Source organism: Chelonoidis abingdonii, chromosome 13 (assembly GCF_003597395.2).
Source record: "Chelonoidis abingdonii isolate Lonesome George chromosome 13, CheloAbing_2.0, whole genome shotgun sequence".
NCBI classification, from domain to species: domain Eukaryota; kingdom Metazoa; phylum Chordata; order Testudines; family Testudinidae; genus Chelonoidis; species Chelonoidis abingdonii.
In genome coordinates, this window is record NC_133781.1 from 3,543,490 (window position 1) to 3,558,296 (window position 14,807).

The following is a 14,807-nucleotide window of genomic DNA, read 5'->3' on the forward strand; positions in this document are numbered from 1 at the left end:
ACTGGCTGAAGAGTTCCAAGCAGTATGTTCTGTTAAAAATGTATTTTTACATAATTTCTCTCCCTGTTTTCCCTTCCCATGCAGATCATGCACATTTGTCCGGCTTCCTACACCATCACCGAGGCATAGCTCAGCTAAGCGCAGGAGGACCGAAAAGGAACATTGAAGATGAAATGTTCTCAGAAATTCATGACAGTCCATGACAGCGCATGACAGAGCTCTATACATGAGTGAGGTGAGACGGCCCGTGCTCAGTATCTACGGTACAGGAATAGATCATTGCCAGTGAACGTGGATCTATTTTCCTTGGCAAGGATAGGAATGAGAACGCTCGATGTGTGTAGATGGTTGTAGTGATGGTAAGAATCCGCTCTCAGATGTTAATGCGTGTCGGGATCATGTACGCTGCAGCTGTCTGCATGCTCACACTATATCCTCAGCCGCCTATGTGGATTTGTTCAGGATAGGCAGCGGGAACTATAACAGGAGCGTGCGCTGACGAGCCAATGTTTAGAGCACCTCAAAGCATCCCACTTCCATATCTCTCCCCTCACCAGAAGTTGTAAGAAGCATGGAGGATAGGACTATTCTATGGCACCCGCCCTTCATCCCTCTGATCCTTCCACGACACGGCCATGTCATTCGCGTTTTGAAACTGAGTTTTAATGGATCGCTCATTTCCTTCCTCCTATCCTGCTCCCAAAAGCCCGCAGGCAGGGATATCAATTGATAATTCTCTGCCTTCTTTGTTCTTACTTTTTCATAAAGAAAATAAATCCCACCCGGGGTGCGGGCTCGGGTTCTTCCAGGGATGACTTCTTAAGAAAGACATCTGATTTTTTAAACCAAATTTTGATATGCTTTTTAATAAGATACATGATTTCTTTAACGATACTGACTTCTTATTTCTTCCAAGCTGTAAGTCAATGGTTAAGGGGTGGTGGTTTGACTTTAATGGATTGAGTCATCAGAGGCGCGCCTTCTCCAGCGGGAACATCAGCCTCAGTAATCCGTACCTGGTCCCGTGTGCTTGCCACGTTTCCAGTTCTTGCTGCGCTCAGTGATGTCATCTACTCGAGCGGCCCACAGTGTTTGCTCTCAGGCCTCCCCCCTGGCCCCTTGAATATAGAGTCTGAAGTCGCGTGATGTCAGTAATGTCGGCCGGCTCTTTAAAACGCCACGCATTTCTCAGCCTATAATGATGTCTAGCTCTCGCACTTTGACAGCTGTCGACAAGAGGAGTTTGAGGGGAGTCTTTGGCCCTTTGAGTGTATGGCTTCTTTGGAGACCATTACTCATCAGGGATAGGCTGGGTCACCAGGATAAACGACTGAGAAGCATTTTCATGCCTCCCCCCACGGTGTACTCTTCTGTCTGGGGTGACGTAATTTGCACCTCTTTTCTCGTCAGCCTTGACAGTTTAGTCAGTGTTCTGTGAATAACACAAGCGTACATGACCCTTCCTGAGGCATCTCGCGTGGATGTGTGAACGTCTTGTGATCACCGTGCTTGCTCAGTCACATTTGTAATAAAGTACCTTGCACGGTTTTACGTTACTGGGTGCCCCTGGTGCTCTGGGGCCAAGTATAGGGATATGGGTTTCCATCTATGGCCCCCCCAGTTACTGGGCAATCCCATCTGCAGCGACTCAAAGCCATCGCACTATCACTGCACGTTTCCAAGAGTCACACTTTCGTGAGAGACAGGCGCCTGTGAACGATTGCTTTTTGGTACTGCATCACACGGCCCCACAGTAGATTTGCCCACTCATATTTGATTCGACCGTCGAATCAGCTGACCAGGGAGTAGCTGTCTTCGGTGTTGCAAAGCTTCCGGAGGGCTATTATGGCCATCGCTTCGATCACTGATCTTGAGTGGGCGTCTCTTTCTCATCTAGTTTCAGGGCAGGTGGAAAGCAGTCAGAAAGTTTGCAGAAAGGGAACATGCTCGCCTCTATACGCTGATTAGCTCTTCGTGTGCGCTAAAGTTTTGCCGTCTACTGGGGAATTTCGTCACCCACACCTGCAAACAGTATGGCGGTCCCACCACGTCTGTGACTCTAGTTTTCCACGCGACCCAAAATGGGGCGATTTCGATGGTAGAACCTGCCCATTACCAGCGTAGCTCAACGCAGGGGCCGGGTTAGTGGGAGAATTCGAGAGTGTCCATGCCTCATCGCTTTGATCGCCGCGGTGCACGTTAGCTGACTCATCTCTCTCTCTGCTGCCTTTGCAGTCGATGCGCTTCCTCAGGTATAGACAGCCAAGTGAAGTGTAGCTGACAGAGTGGTTGTGAACAACGTTCACGATTGCTAGTTACTGATCTCGCAGTGTCCTATGCTTGCTGATTGCTTATGGCAGTTTGCTACAGTTCACCCAGGGAAAAAGGCGGCGAAACGGTTGTCTGCTGCTTTTCAACAAAGGGGGGGTGAGGCTTGTACCCAGAACCACCCGCGACAATGATTTCTGCCCCATCGACACTAGGCTCTCAACCAGAATTCCACGGGCGGTGGGAGACTGAAGGGAACTATGGATGCTACGACGGCTACCCACGTGCACCACTCCAGAAATCGCTGCTAGCCTTGGACCTGGACGCCCCACCATCGAATTAACGTGCCTTAGTGTGGACGCGCACAATCGTTTTATAAATATCAGTTTTTAAGAAACGATTTAGCTCAATTCGCTATTATTCCCGTAGTGTAGACGTGGCCGGTAGCTTGGGAAAGGGAAGACCAAGCTATGGGGCTCCTGTGTTTGTTTTATACCTTCAGTCCTTGTGCTTGTGAGAATACAGTCCAGGCATGCTGTGCTGAGGCATATGATGAGGTCCCTAAGTAAGGTTGAGAGAATTTCCCCTAGTGTGGCCTTATCAGGTGAGTCATGATTATAACTCACTTGTTGGACATGGCTGTTGTGGTTGTTTGACACCCCATGGGCATTGGTTACTTTTCTTTGCTGTTGTCTCTGGGGAAGTATTATCAGGACAATTCCCCCAACTAACAGCACATTTTAGTGTAACATACTCTATCTCATACTTCCTAAGCACTTAAAGATATACATATTTACATAGAACAGTTGTTTTTCAGTTGATCATAACCTAATTATCGCTTGATACTCACTGGACTTACTTTATTACAATTATGCTTATATACAAAATGAGGTATGGGGTACAGGGCAGGCTTCCCCCAAGTATAGAATGTTACAGGGGATCCAGGAGGAGAGAGAGACAAAATTTGTTTGATGTAAACCAGCTTGGTCTAGTTCTAAGGTCTATCCTTGCACAAAGCTGATGCCACTTGTCACATATCTATTCAAGTGCCCTAATCGCACCTAATCACATCAGCCATGCCTCCGGGTTCGTTCACACTGCACATCTCCAATTGGTATATCCTCATCATGATAGTCAGGGCCACTGCCCCTCCTGCCATATCATTGGCCAACCGAGACATTCAGCTACGCCAAAGAATAACTGGCCACAGATCATCAGGAGCATCAGATCATAACATTCCAACAGACACGCAATAATTGGATCTTAAGAGGACACTTCACCTCTTACGACTCTTGTGACAGACTTTGAAGGGTGGCCATTTTACAACAAAAAAACTCAAAAACAAGAACGCCAAAGAGGACTGCTAAACTTGATTTAATATTGCAATTAGATACAATTAACTTAGTGTTTGATCGCCACTGGGGATTGGTTGCTGGCCATTCACTAATTGAATAAAACTATTTTCCCCATGTTAGTGTATCCTCACCACTTCTTACTCAGAGATCATACTCAATATTACTTCAAAAGTTTTTTTCCTGATGCTGAAGTTCATCTCAATTGATTGCCTCGTTACAGTTTGGTTGGCTACTTTCACCTTCAATGTTCTGCTATTATGTATAAATATTCTGATTTGCTGTATGTTCCAAGTCTAGTCGCATTCGTGAAGGTGGGCTTGTAGTCTCCTGAAAGCTATTACTGCAAATTAATTTATTTAGTACTGTCGTCTGAATGTGTACCCACAAGTTATCCTGTTTCTTTACAGGAGATCCAGTTGGATATCGTTATAATTCAGATTTCAGAAATCCTTTGACCAAGGTCCCTCACCAAAGCTCTCAAGCAAAGATAAGCTGTCATGGGTAATATAGAGGGAAGGTCCTCTCATGGATCAGTAACTGGTTAAAAGAACAGGAAACAAAGGAGGGAATAAATGGTCAATTTTCAGAATGGAGAAAGGTAAATAGTTGTTGTCCCCCAGGGTCTGTACTGGGACCAGTGCTTTTCCAGCTTATCATAGGTGCTGATTTTCCCTCTAGCCGGCAGGTGCTAGACACTTCCCGCCCAGCCTTCCCCCACTTCATTCTTCCCCCAAGCCCTGCCCTGCCTCTTTCCCCACCCCTGTTCGACCCCTGCTCCCACTCCACCCTTCCTCCAGACCCCACATCCATCCCGCCTCTTCCTGCCCCTGCTCCACCCCCTCCCTGCATCTTTCCATCTCCTGCCTATAAAAGTTACTGGTAGCCCCCCTTAAAAGCTTACAAGCAGCCAGTAAGGGGAAGCAGAAGTCTCACATACACAATAACCTAAACTTTTGAACTGTCTCCCCTTATCAGTTTTAAGGCAGTTGAAGCTGGTTCTTAGCAGGTTTTTGCTGAGCAGGTTGCAGAAGTATGGGATCTGGCAACCACCAATCAAGTGTTAACATAGCAAAAGTCTTTGTCTGAATGTGTATAAAAAGTTTGTAAAATTTGTATGAGACAAAGTTTTTTGTACCAAGGTACAAGGCTCTTCTTTCTTCTGCAAAATAAAGCAACCTTTCCTTATCCCTGTCTGGCTGTCATTGGCTTTCAGCTAGGCAGGCCCGACATTTCGGTAACAGTTTCTGGCGACCCAGATGGGACCCTCCTAGCTCGGACATTGGATTCCAGATGGCTGCGGCAAACTAGGAGAGGCACCACCGGGGTGTTTAGCCCCTCTTCCTCACTTCACTGCAGCCCCTGGGGTTCATGCTCCGGTAAGGTGAGCCCTAAAAAAATAAGGAAACGCTATCTGTTTCTGGTTCTGTTCTGTTTTGGTTAACCAGTTACTGTTTTTCTGCTGTATACATTTGAGCGTTAGGTATGTGGGTAGAACTGAGCCTCTCATTCGTAATTCCGCAGGGTGGAAGCCATAGCGTGCGATAAAGTTCTGAGGTCGAATTGAGATCCTTCTGTCCCGTCCCCTGTAGTGGTCAGTGTAATAGAAGTGGAAAATCCTGGTTTAGACCATAATTCCCTCTGCTCTCTGTGTAATTCTCTGTTTAAGTGTCAAAAGACAAATGGGTGGATCTCAGAGAAACCCTCTAAGGATAGCCCTTTGGATTATATGCTAAATAAATGGCCTTTACCCGGTGTTCAAAAAAAAAAAATGCCAAAGAGGAACAGTTTATTCTTATCTTCCAGACTCTGGAGCTGCCCTCTCCACTGTTACTGTCAAGCCAAAAAAAGGCAGACCTCTGTTTTTTGTCTTTCAGATAATCAGAGAAAACTGATGCCAGCTGAACAGCATTCAACGTATCATGCATTTACTGGCACAACAGAAATTATGTTTTGTGTTCTATGTTCTGTCTTGCGGTGTTTGTCTAGTGGCCAGAATTGTTGTGTTTAGTGTTTTCATAAAATGGTCTGGTTTAAAATCAAGCAGAGGGGTTAAATTAAAATGCAAATACTTGTTTTATTCAACTTAAAATACAAAATGTTTAAATAAATCAAAAAAATGTAATACTAAAATCTAATACATTTCTTTAAGTAAAAAAAAAAACTTCATTGACCAAATCTTTTAATTAAAAAATTGTTATTAAAATTTGCATACCAACAGTCTTTAAAAGCAAAAACATAAAAAGTTAACCCACTCCCCATATTGTACATGGGATCCTTCTGGCTACCTCAAATTTCTAGCCAAAGGGCTAGAAATGGTAAAAAGCTACTAAACTAAAAGTTGTATTAAGTAAACTCCTCAAAGTGGGTGTGCTTGTCCTAGCTTGTTGCTCCAAAACTCTGTAATAAAGTTATTTTAGTAAAAAAGTATATGTGGCATACATTAAATAATAAAACTAATGTACTGTATAATGGCAATGTTTGTGTGTTCATTATTTTCAAAAAATATATAAATAAAAAATAATAATTTCCTGTATAAAAGCCAAAAAAAACCCCAAAACAAAATAAATTAACTAAAAAAAATAGCTAGCAAGCTCAGGCTAATAATAAGACACTGGCTCCATTAAAAAAAACTGCTCACAGCTAAAACTTGGCTGACAACCAAGAAAAGGGTGGGGCTTAAACTTGCTCAAGCAGCTATAAAATCTGCAAAACACTGCCAGGCACTAATAAAATGTATTAGGTTTCTTTTCTCACAGGTAAAAAAGTGCTACCCAAAGACCCTAGCAGCCCTGCCACTCCTTGGAACCAAAAAACTGAATCTATGTAAAAATGCACCAACAAAAACTGCTTTGGCTCCATGCTAAAAAAAACCCTTATTAAGTCCTGCTGACTACCAACACTGCTGTAAAATGCCAAAGATTGACTGTGTAGACCCAGAATTCTCACTGCAAAAAGACCTCTCCACCTCGGGAAAATTCTCCTACTAGTAATTAGCCTATTCCTCCTTCTAGCTCTGCTGTGCCTTCTGGACAGCAGAAAAAAAGAACAAGGTAAAGTGCTAGTAACCTCTCCCTTGTCCACTAACAGATCTACTGTGCCTTTAAATTTTTCTAAAAAGAGCAAAACCATTACAGAGTAATGTGCTGGTAACCTCTCCCCTGTAGAATGCTGAACCACAACTGTTTCAAAAAAAAAAAACCAACCAAAAACACTCACTCCACTGACATTACCAAAGTCCAAAAATTCCTAACTAAAAAAAACATTAAAAACTAATCCTAGTAAAAAAACAAAAAATTATACACTGGCAAAAAAAATTTGTGGGACCCATGCTTAAAAATATGGTATTAGTTAAATTTTGGGATTTATTCTACAGGCTCCGCCCTGTGTTCTGAATAAATCCTTTAGCATGTATTGCTCTCCCTAATTAAATGTTAAATAACAAATACCAAAAGCACCTTGTTTCCACTGCCTCTGCCATCTCCTCCATTACACTATTACCCGTGTAATACATCCAAATACATATAATGCTATATACCAATGGCCAAGGCCTTCACACTTTAGTAATTTATTTAAAAATTATTTAAAAAAATAGTTTTAAAGTTCAAAATATCCGATATAAATAAACAATTAAATAAAAAAGTAAATAAATAATGGCTGTCATTGGCTCTCAGCTAGGCGGATCCGACATTTCGGTAACATCCCCCATGCACTCCCTGTCCCTGTTCCTCCCCCTTCCGGAGTCTCCTGAATGCCACAAAACAGCTGTTCACGGCAGGTAGGAGGTGCTGGGATGGAGTGGGAGGATTTGATCAGCAGGGCTACTGGCAGGCAAGAGGCACTGGTGTCACAACTCAGTGGCCCCCGCCTCTTAATAAGTTCCCTAAAAAGGTAAATCAGCACTGTATATTGCTAATGCTGTTAGAAGCATTGCAAAGCATTTTGGGGAGTGTAAACGTGTACGGCTGGGGCTCGACCCTCCCTGGGGAGGAGGGGAGCCACACCGGCCTCGATACGCGTCGTCTAAGTCAGCCCCTTTCTTCAGGGCTGAGCGATGCTACGCAGTTGCTTAGGGCTCCAGCCTTCTGCTATAGGGCAGGGCAACAAACACAAAGTTATAGAGGCTCAGGCCTTCTTGGCTCAGGGCTGAGCAAACAATAGTTCAGGCAGCTCAAGCCCTTTGGTGCAGGACCGAGCAGTGGCATAGTTCAAGGGGCCCAGCCCTTGGTTTGGGCGGGGCAGCAAACACAACGTCACAGAGGCTCAGACCATCTTGGCTCAGGGCTGAGCAAACAATAGTTCAGGCAGCTCAGGTCCTTTGGTGCAGGACCAAGCAGTGGTACAGTTAAAGGGGCCCAGCCCTTGGTTTGGGAAGGGCAGCAAACACAATGTCACAGAGGCTCAGACCCTCTTGGCTCAGGGCTGAGCAAGCAACCACTCGGCTATATGGCCTCCTCAGGCTGGGGGGAGGGGGATTCTGCCACCCGAGTACGGGAGGCAGGGGGAACGCAGGCCCACCCACTCCACTGCGTTCAAGCCCAGGGTCCTAGTAGCGGTTATCACCACTAACGGTCAGTGGGGTTCCTGATTGCAACACACTGACATGGGTTCAGGTATATTTGCAGCCTGACTGGAGTCGGCTGCCCCTGGGCTACTTCCAATCTCCCCTCTGGGTCTACCTGATCTCTGGCGTCAGCCCCTGGGAAGTCCAGTAGCATGGGCCCCTCCCAGATGGGGCTGGGCGGTAGGTCCAGCAGTACCTCTGGGAAGTCCGGCCAGGCCTGCTCCAGGGGTTCCTCGGGGTAACAGCAGGGACGGGGCGGCTCCGGCAGCTCCTCATCATAGCGGGCATGGGGAAGCTGCGGCAGCTACTTCTCGTAGCGGGTGCGGGGAAGCTCTGGCAGCTCCTTGTCGTAGCGGGCACGGGGAAGCTCCGGCCAGTCAGGGCAACGGCCCTGGGCCTCAGCAGCTTCCCAGTCACGAACACCTTCTGGCAGGTCTGCTGCCAATGGCGGCTGGGCTTCATCTGAGCGCTGACAGCCGGCTTTTATACTTCCGGTCTCCTCCTGACCCTCTGAGGGGCGGGCTCACTGCTGTGTGGCCCCGCCCCCTTAGGTGTCTGACGGGGCTCGACCCTCCCTGGGGAGGAGGGGAGCCACACCGCCTCGCTACAGGGAGGGTTAAAGGTGTGTAAATAAAAAGTGGAAAATTCCTTTGCAGGTTTACAAGATGCTGAAGGCGGGTGGGGGAGAGAAAAGAAAGCAAAAAACGGGTTAACTCAACACTGCAGCTAGCAAACTCAGTCCAAAAATAAAAAGCTGACTCCAGCCAAAGGGGAAAGTCCAACCGCTTCCCCACCCAGACGTTAAAAAAAAAAGTTGTTAAACAAAATGCAGGGGCCGGAAAAAAGAGCAAAACGGCAAAGGCCAGCCAGGAACAAACAGAACTGTCTCATGGCCCTGAAACCGGTGTGTTTTGGGGAAAGTTGAAGAGACCACAGAAAGTTAGTTTGGACTGGCACAAAAAGCACCAAAAGCAAAGTTCCCTAAACAAACTCCCCCTCCTCCCCCCAAAAAAGCCCAGAAGTTAAAACCCTCCTAAGAGCTGAAGCAACTTGAAGAGCACAGTGGATCCTTAAACAGACTGGGCCCAAAATAGCACTCCCATTCACCTTCCCCGCCATCTTCTTCTGATGTTACACTCAGCCTTGGACAGTCTGGTTCGTGCGTGTGTGAGCATAAAAGTGGATTAGAGCTTGGGGAATTAACACTTTCTCTCTTCCCCTGAGTGACATGGGAGCTTTCCCAGCACTTTCTGGTGTTATTTTATTATTTTATCAATAAAGCTTTAAAATTTAAACGCTTGGTGTGCTTTGTCATCTCCTCCCCCCAAAAAATCCTGTGGCCCCAGCTTAATCAACTGTGGCCTCAGGCAAATTGATAACAAAAATCTGTCAGGCTGGGGAGAGGAGAGAGTATGGCTGCTGGTGGTTGCTGAGCACCCATTAATTGCTGGAGCACCCATGGAGTCAGTCCCTATGCAACATATTCATAAATGATCTGGGAAAAGAGGAAAACAGTGAGGTGGCAAAATTTGCAGATGATACAAAATTACAGTACTCAAGATAGTTAAGTCCCAAGCAGACTGTGAAGAGCTACAAAAGGATCTCACAAAAATGGGTGAATGGGCAACAAAAATTCAATGTTGATAAATGCAAAGTAATGCACACTGGAAAACATAATCCCAATTATACATAGAAGAGATAAAAAAAATACATATGCCCAAAAATCTGACGCCCACGCTGATACGCATGCAAGTGGCGCCCCACCAAAAGAAGAGAAGGAAAAGGCACAAGGGCAAAAAAATAGGGGTAGGAAGAGCTCCATAGAGCGAGTAAAAGGACTGGGACTTTTACTTGGAAAAGAACACACGGTATGATAGACATAAAATCAACGTGGAAAATACAAGGAAGTGTTATTACTCCTCTCAAACAAAAAGTGGCACAAATGAAATAAGAGCAGGAAAACAAGAAAAAGAACTATTCTCACATAAAACAAGCACAGTCAGTCTGGGACTGCTTGCCAGAGGATGTGGAAGGCCAAGAATAATAGGCCAAAAAGAATAGATAAATCAAGAGGAAGACGGGCAGGATGTTCCTACCGCTGCTGGAATGGGGCGACAAGAATGGATACTGGATAGATGGACTTTGCCTGACGCAGTATCTTAATTCCCAAATTTGTTACTAAATAACAGTTTTAAGTAAGCAATGTTATTTGGAACATCCAGAAGTAAGGAAAAAAAGCCGGTATATTGAAGGCGCACTCCTGAGCAGTACTTAATAACATAAAACGGAAAATAACATGTAAATGTTCCCAGTAGTCATGTGAAAAACTTGGATCTTGTAATTGTACGTGAAAAACCTGTGTACAACCTCAACCCACACTCAGGTGGTCTCAAGTGGTACCTCTTCATCGGAAAGACCATCCCTGGATATTGTCCCTAGAAAGACTTATAACCCTAGATAGCTTCAGATGTGCCAGAGGTAATTTGCAGAGGAAGGGAATAAGGAGACACCTACTGCTGAGGATACGGAGAAAATCTGCCTTAGGAAGGTCAGGTCTGGAATGTGAAAGCGGGGGAGAGACCTCAGTGATCGGCTGGGCAGCAAAATGGATGACTTATTTGTGTTACAACAGCCAGAGACCAGACCCTCCAAGTAGTCAAGGGACAAGTAGAGATGTGATGGGCCCTACTTGTTTCTGCAGAAAAGACATAAGGGGTTTACAAAGTGGACAAGAAGCTGAGATATGAGTCGACCAGTGTGCCCTTGTTGCCAGAAGGGCTTGAATAAGCATTTTGGGCTGTATAAGTAGGGCATTGCCAGCAGATTGAGGAGGTGATCATTCTCCCCCCTCTATTCGACATTGGTGAGTGCCTCATCTGGAGTTACTTGTGTCCAGTTTTGGGCCCGCCACACTCCACAAGGATTCGGAAAAATTGGAAAGAGTCCATGGAGGGCAAACAAAAATGATTAGAGGGGCTGGAGCACACATGACTTATGAGGAGAGGCTGAGGGAACTGGGATTGTTTAGTCTGCAGAAGAGAAAAATGAGGGAGGATTTGATAGCTGCTTTCAACTATCTGAAAGGGGGTTCCAAAGAGGATGGATCTAGACTGTTTTCAGTGGTAGCAGATGACAGAACAAGGAGTAATGGTCTCAAGTTGCAGTGGGGGAAGTTTAGGTTGGATATTAGGAAAACGTTTTCACTAGGAGGATGGTGAAGCACTGGAATGGGTTATCTAGGGAGGTGGTGGAATCTCCTTCCTTACAAGTTTTTAAAGTCAGGCTTGACAAAGCCCTGGCTGGGATGATTTAGTTGGGAGTTGGTCCTGGTTTGAGCAGGGGGTTGGACTAAATGACCTCTTGAGGTCCCTTCCAACCCAGCTGTTCTATGATTCTATGTCAGAGTGCAGCAGTAGAAAAATGAATATCCTGTAACCAAGGAAATGAATGCAATGTGTTTGTATGAAGATTTTATTAATAATTGACATTATTAGAAAGGTGATGTCCCTCAATGGATCTTTTTTAGCTGATGGTGCATGGTAAAACCTTTATTAATTTCACATTACACAGTGCAACCCTCAGACCAGTGGAACCATGGAGGAACATGCCCAAAGTGCTGAGTGTACATGTAGCTGTGCTGATAGGCTCACAACAATGTTTGGTGGAAACTCTTCTCCTTGTCTTAGTGGGTGGAATGGTGTGGCAGGGCCTGCCATTTGGGGAAGCAAAAGGGGGCTCCCTGTGCCTTCTCCCTGCTCCCAGCTGGTGCAAGAGAGGAAGGGAAGCACCACCTTTGTTGCAACCTAGGGACTTCTGCAGTGCCTGCAATGTGCATTCCAAAGTACAACCCTCCTCATGCCTTAAATTCTTTTTCATAACATCTACATTTAAGCACCAAGAGCACTGCAAAATAGATTTTGAAACTGGTCTGAACCCACAGTGCTTACACTGTAGCCACAAAATATCCTATTTTTATGCATTAAGAAATATATCTATAGCCTCATTTGTGCCATTAGCCTCCTAATATAGTGTGTTTTTGCAAATGTAAAGGGAGGTGAAAGCACAGGGTGCTGATCACACTGCAAAACAAAGGAAGTCTCTATTGCTTTTGCTCTTTCTCTGGCTGCTGCTACAATAATTGTGCCTGCCCTGCAAACAGCCTGCATATTTTAACCAACATGGTACCATTGTTTTGAGCAGGGTCGGAGGAAGGCTGCAGTGCACAGGGAGGGAGGGGGAGCACCAAGCAGCACTAGAAAGTGGGTAGGGGGAGATTCGTATTTGCCCAATTTGGGATCTGATACTTCAGGGAAATAAGCCCTTCAGAGTTTGTGTCCAAAGTCAACACCATTTTGAGCACACTGGGGTCGGGGTAGGGGAAAACAAGGAGAGGCTGACAGCCCACATCCATTGAATGTGCCAGCACTTGGCCAGTACCCAGAACAATTTTGGTCAAATCCCCCTGTAGAGGTGTATTTCAACCCAGCACATAACACTGAGTGGCGGAGCTCCCCTCTGCAGCAGTTTCAGGCTGGTCCCCTCCTAGGTTTCAAGGGCATCTCCAGCACCTGGGTCTCTGGCTTGGGCATGCTGAAGAGCTATTGGCTCTCTGAGAACATCTTCTCCTGGTTGAGGTCAGGACTCAATTGAGTTTCTTCTCTGGTTGGCTCCAAACTGCCCAGAGCCTCACGCTGGGGTTTGATGGGTGCTTCATTTCTAAAATCTAGCCCCGCTCGTCATAGCATGGCAGGTATGAGACGCATTACCAGAAGTCCTCTTTTCTTCCCTCTGTTCTTGTAGCGCCACTGGAGATGCAGCATCGGACTGTTGCCAGGGAGTAATCCATCTCCTGCATGTGCTCTACCAGTTGCTCATAGGTCCTGACATTCTGATGACACTTGTTCAAAGGGACTGGAGATGCTTCTCTCCCCAGAGGGCAAGGCAGTCCAGGAGCACCAAATGGGACCATGCAGAAGCAGGGGGCAAAGCTGCTCTTATGGGCATGTGACTCTAGCTGAATGAACTCCCCACATGTAGGGCCTTGTCTACATTACACAGTTTTGTTGACAAAAACAGCAGAGGTGTACACCCCACAAAGCTACTTTTGGTGGCAAAACTCTACCTGTTTTGCTGACAAAATAAAACTACCTCAACAAGAGACATGGAGCTTTTTGTGGCCAAGTTAAAGCGACAAAGCATCAGCATAGCTGCTGCCATTATGTCACCGTAACTGGCCTCCCACAGTATCCCAGAATGCCTGCTGTGACTACTCTGCTCACTGTTTTGAACTCCGCTGCCCTGCATTTCAGCTACACAGGCATGCACCCCTCCCCTTCCAAAGCTCCAGGAAGTTCTGAAACTCTGGAGCTCACATAGCTACTGCCCAGCTGACCATGCAGCTCCCGGCAGCAAAACAGCAAACACTCTCCTGCCCAGACTACGGGACGGGTGGGTCATTGGTCTGTGGGTGGAGAAGGCTGTGGGAGAACTCGGAAGGAATCACAGAATCATTAAAATGGAATCCTGCTCTCCCCAGCCCTAGGAGCACAGCGGCTGGCACGTAGGCAGTGTGGGCTGCTGCAGCAGGGGGAGAGACTCGTGTTGTGCTGAGGCAGAGGTTGATGTATGTGGGAGGCCCCCCCCACACTTCAGGATTGGTTGCTTAGACTGCTGTCTGAACTTAGAGACAGCATGCCAACACATTCCCCCAACACACATACTGTCTCTGTTTCTTACCCGCTGACACACACACACACTCAACCCCTCCACCTCACACACTTCAGTTGAAAAGCAAGTGGCAATCTAATAGGATGCCCATGAAATGATGAGACTGAGAAATATGCATCATGTGATGCTGTATCTGCCCTATGAGGCATTGCAAACTCTTCCCAAAGCACCCTGCAGCCAGTTGTGCAGCAGGATTGACACAGAGTGCACTGTGTCTATGCAAGAGCTGATAGTGTGGATGCGCTCTGATGACACAAGGAGCAGTGTGGATATGCAACAGCAGTTTAATAAAAGGAGTGTAACTTTTGTCAACAAAACTCTGTAGTGTGTGTAGACAAAGCCTAGGACTCGTAAAAGGGTGCACATGGAGATGTGTCGTCTGGTCAAGATGACTCCAGAGCAGTAAAGAGCACAGAGGTAAACACAGGCTGACCTGGGTGCAAAGCAATGCACTGGGAGACAGCAGTGGGAAGATTGCCAGAAGCAGTATAGAGGTAATCCAAACAAACCTTATACCAGTAGAACTAATTCCAGAGTATAGTAGCATCACCTCCAAAGCAGATTCATTGAAGTGGGATAAGACAGCAGATAAATAAAGAACTTCTGCTTGTGAACTCAATACAATTTATGCCAAAATAGCTAAAGTCATAACTAGATTTGACAGAATTCTATTTTAATTTTTCATCATTTCCACATTCTGCCCACCAAGACAACAGAAGAGTTTCCATCTACACATTTTTGTGAGTCCCTTAGTACAGCCATGTGGACACTCAGCACTTTGGGCATGTTCCTCCACAGGCCCACTGGAATTATGTTTACATTATGCTATGTTAAATCAATAGCATTTTATTATGTACAACTCAACTGAAAAATTGCATTGCGCTGCAGCTCTCCTT

The 14,807-nt window shown here is 45.9% G+C and overlaps 1 protein-coding gene across 1 annotated transcript in view; it reads left to right on the forward strand.

The window, feature by feature from the left end:
* Positions 1 to 14,807, forward strand: part of LOC116824943 (uncharacterized) — a 480,271-nt gene that overhangs the window by 116,282 nt on the left and 349,182 nt on the right.